This window comes from Muscardinus avellanarius (assembly GCF_963383645.1).
Source record: "Muscardinus avellanarius genome assembly, chromosome: 3".
NCBI lineage: Eukaryota > Metazoa > Chordata > Mammalia > Rodentia > Gliridae > Muscardinus > Muscardinus avellanarius.
The window spans coordinates 130526235-130531221 of record NC_137788.1 but is presented as its reverse complement, the minus strand read 5'-3'; positions in this window follow the sequence as shown (position 1 = coordinate 130531221).

Genomic DNA, 4987 nt, shown 5'->3' with positions numbered 1-4987 from the left:
TTAGGAAGAAAATGGACAAGAACCTATTACATGTTTGTGATTTATTTAAAAGCCTTATTTACAAGGATTACCTTGACTTTCAAAGAAGATGACACTTTTGAGGAACAAAAGAGAAGATTATCAAAAAGATGGATTGCCTCCCTTTCTATTTTTTTTTTTGTGTGTGTGTAATCGTCGTTAAAAGCAGATTTTTCTACTTGGATAACAAAAGAATTTTAAATAAAATTTGTATTTATAATGTCAAGTTCCAGGATACTGTATTTTCCCCAAAGAACAAGGGCACCTAACTGGTATGTATATATTTTGAAGATTCAGTAATCCTCCTGTTTCAGCCTCCCATCAGTACATCTATTGGATTCTTTAAATAGTGTGTACCAGGTGACCGTGTTATCATTTTAAGAACATTTTGTCTGCATTTCTAAATTTCACTAAGTAGTAAAATCAGCTCTTTAAATTCTTCCACCAGGTATATTTTAATCAAGTAATAAACATAGATTACACACACACACACACACACACACACACACACACGTATATATATTCATATTTGTGTGTGTGTGGCACTAGGGATTGAACCCAGGGGCATTCTACCTCTGAGCTACACTCCCAATCCTATGTTTTTTTTTTTTTTTTTGGAAACAGGACCTTGCTAGGTTGACGAGATTTCTCACTACTTGCTGAAACTGTCCTTGAACCTGCGATCCTTCTGTCTCAGCCTCCCAAGTACCTGGATTACAGGCATGTGCCACCACGCCCAGCTTTTTTTTCTATGTGTGTTTATATTTGTGGTACTGGGGATTGAACCCAGGGGCATTCTACTCTGAGCTACCCAGCCTTTTTTTTTTTTTTTTTTTTTTTTTTTAAACAGGATCTTACAAAGTTGCAGATAGCCTGAGTTGCTAAGGCTGGTTCTGAACCTGTGATCCTTGTCTCAGCCTCCCAAGTACTGGGATTACAGGTATGTACCACCACACTTGGCTCATAAATAATATTTAATAACCCCTGCTATGTTGATCTGTATTACAAATTATTTTTTCTGTTTATGTAATACTGGGAATTAAACACTAGGCCTTGCACATGCTAGGCAAGCATTCAAACTACCATTAAGCATTCACTAAGATTCTCAGCTGCCCTCAAACTTGGGATTCTCCTGCCTCAGCCTCCTGAGTAGCTGGGATTAAAGGTATACACCACCATGTCTAGCTAAATTCACATTTAAAAATTTTTTAAATAATAATTAGTAAGCTGGGTGTGGTAGTGCACGCTTGTAATTCCAGTGCTTGGGAGGCTGAGACAGGGGGATCACAGGTTCACGGCCAGCCTCAGCTACTTAGTGAGACCTCTACAACTTAGTGAGAATCTGTTTCAAAATAAGGAATAAAAAATGGGGCTGGGCCCGGCATGGTGGCACATGCTTGTAATCCCAGCATTTGGGAGGCATGGTTTGCGACAGCCTCAGCTACTTAGCGAGGCCCTTCACAACTCAATGAGACCCTGTTTCAAAATAAAGAATAATAAAAAAAATATATAGGACTGGGGGTGTAGCTTGGAGGTACAATGCCCCTGGGTTCCATCCCCCATGCTGCCAAAAAAAAAAAAAAAAAAATAGGGCCAGGGTATAGCTTGGAAGTATGCCCCTGGGTTCAATCTCCAGTACCACAAAAAAAGTAATAATAATTAGTGGTGGTGGTAGTAGTAGTAATAATAGTAGTATATATAGACCTGGGGATTGAGACCAGGGACAGTCTACCACGGAGGTATACCCCCCAGCCTTTATTTATTTATTATTGTTTATTTATTATTACTACTACTACTAAAATTATTTGTTTGCATGTATGATATACTGATACTAGGGATTGAAACCAGGGGCATTCTGCCTCTGAGCTATACACCCAACTCTATTATTTTTGTTTTTTATTTTGAAACAGGGCCTCACTAAGTTGCAAAGGGCCTAAGTTGCTGAGGCTGACTGCAAACTTTCAATCCTATCTCAGGCTCCCAAGTACTGGGATTATAAACATGCACTACCATGCCTAGCTACCCAAATGTATTTTACCTCTGAGCTACAACCCCAGCCTTTTTTATTTTGAAACAGAATTTTGTAAAGTTGCCAAGGGTCTTGCTAAGTTGCTTATGCTGGCTTTGAACCCGATCCTTTTGTCTCTTCCTCCCAAATACTGGGATTATAGACTTGTGCCACCATGCCTGGCTTTATTATTATTTTTTTAATGTAAGGGCCAGGCATGATGGCTCATACTTGTAATCCCAGCATTCGGGAGGCTGAGACAAGAAGATCATGGTTCACAGACAGCCTTATTATATATATTTATAATAGGTCTGGGAGTGTAGCCTGGAGGTAAAAGGGCTTCCAGGAACCCCCCCATAATAATAATAATAATAATAATAATAATAATAATAATAATAATATAAAATAAAAAGACTAAAAAACTAGGGCTTGGGTTGTAGCTCAGAGTTACAATGCCTCTGGGTTCCATCCCCAGTACTGCAAAATAATAATAGTAATCCAGCATAGCAGATATAAGCCAGGACTCTCCCAGACACTGATGGTACAGACATCCTGTTAATTGAGCACTTGCAATGTACCTAGCCTCTATGCTGCTGACTAAAAGTCCAGAGACTTTTAAATTTCAAACTCTGGGGAGGCAAACACAAGCACGCATAACTCAGTTCCCGATGCCACAATGAAGGTGCAGTGGGATCACCAAGTGTCCCTCAGCGGGCGGTGGAGGCTTCTGGAGAGGTAAACTCAGGCTCCAAAGGACAGCCTGGAAGGGCCCGCCAGCATGTGCAGACAGGCTTCGCAGGGCACCATCTTTACAGGGGGCTTCAGCTGGATGATGGGAGCAAGGATTACTTTTTTGGGAGGAGGTACCGGAGGTTGAACCCAGGAGCATTCCATCTTCAAGCTACATCCCCAGTCCTATTTCATTTTTTATTTTATAATAGAGTCTCACTAAGTTTCTGAGGGACCTCACAAGTTGTTGAGGCTGGCCTTGAACCTGAGGTCCTCCTATCCAAGTCTCCCAAGTATTGGGATTACAAGCATGAGCCACCATGCCTGGCTTCATGCTCTTGAATCCATAAATTTGTTATACATTCTCTTGTATGTGTGAGCTAATTGTATTGTATATATGAGCTAGTTATATACTTTTGCATAACATATACTTATGTATATATGACTGGAGATAACAAACAGATGGATCTCACTATTTAAACACACATAAAACAGCACAGTGTTTTGAAAAATTGCACAATTAACATGAATGGGATGGAGCTGAGATGCTGACATCTGGGTCTTTGCCGTGTGTGACAGACGTAACAGGGGAGCGCATGGCCTCTTGAGCAGGTGCCTCAGGTCTGGCTTCCTCACCTCGGCCCTCCCCACCCCTCTGTCCCCCACAGTTCCCGGATGGTGTGTGCTTTCTGCTAGCGGTTCTGATCTCTTACAACCTACTGGTCAGTGGTTTCAGGTCTGCCTCCGCACATTCTGGGTAGAATATTTAATTACCATTGCCTTTGCCAGCAGAACCTTTTGAACCAGACCATTTCAGTCCTTGGTCAGAGTAAGTCAAGGTTTACCCTCATCCACCAGTTTAACTCTACATGATAAACAGCCCACTGCCAAGCAGGGGACTGCAGAAAAGTTCGTCATCCTGATTGACATGGTTGTAATACTTAAAACTAAAAGGAATACCCCTCATCCATTTGAAATTTTGAAGTAGATTCATCGTATAGAAGGCATTTCCTAGCTGGGCATGGTGGCACACACTTGTAATCCCAGTACTTGGGAGGCTGAGGCAGGAGGATTGAAAGTTCAAGGAAAGCCCCAGCAAGTAGTGAGACTCATTAATATAGTAAGATCCTATTTCTTCTTCTTTTTTTCCTTTTCTTTTTCTTTTTTCTTTCAAAACTGGGGATTGAACCCAGGAGCATTCTACTTCTGAGCTATACCTCCAGCTCTATTTTTTATTCTTTATTTTGAAACAGGGTCTTGCTAAGTTGTGAAAGGCCTCACTAAGAAGCTGAGGCTCGCCGTGAACCTGCAGTCCAATCCTGTCTCGGCCTCCCGAATGCTGGGGTTACAAGCATGCACCACCATGCCTGGCGTAAAATTCTATTTCAAAATAAAAAATAAAATAGGGCTGGAAGTGCAGCTTAGAGGTAGAATGCCCCTGGATTCTACCTCTAAAGTAAAAATAGATGATGGATGGATGGATGGACGGATGGATGATAGATAATAGGGCTGGGGTGTTGCTCAGAGGTAGAAGGCTTTGGGCTTCAATCCCCAGTACCACTTTAAAAAAGTACTTTACAGCTGGGTGTGGCAGTACCTGCCTGTAATCTCAGTACTTGGAGGCCAGTGGACAATACTTTAGAGAGATTCTGTTTCAAAATAAAAAAGGCTACGGGTGTAGCTTGGTGGTAGAACACCTCTAAGTTCAATTCCCAGTTACACACACACACACACACACACACACACACACACACACACACACACACGCACGATTATTCATTTGGTTTGGGAGACAATATTTCTGGCATAAAATATAACCATAGCTGCTGAGGGCCGAGGATATAACTCAGTGGTAGAACACCTGCCTACCCTGTGACATGTTTAATCCTCAGCACTACCACCACCAAAAGAAAAAAAACTCATTACAGCTTATAAACTTATAACATCTAAAATCTAGAAGATGGGTATGGTGGCACATGGCTGAGACAGGAGGATTGCAGGTTCAAAACCAGCCTCAGCAACTTATCTGTTTCAAAATTAAAAAAAAAAAAAAAAAAAAAAAACGCCGGACATGGTGGTGCACACTTGTAATTCCAGTATTTGGGAGGCTGAGACATAGAGGATCACAGAGGTTTGAAGCCAGCCTCAGAGCTTACTTAGTGAGACCCTGTTTCCAAACAAATATAAAATAGGTCTGGGAGTGTAGCCTGGAGGTAGAAGGCCCCTAGGTTC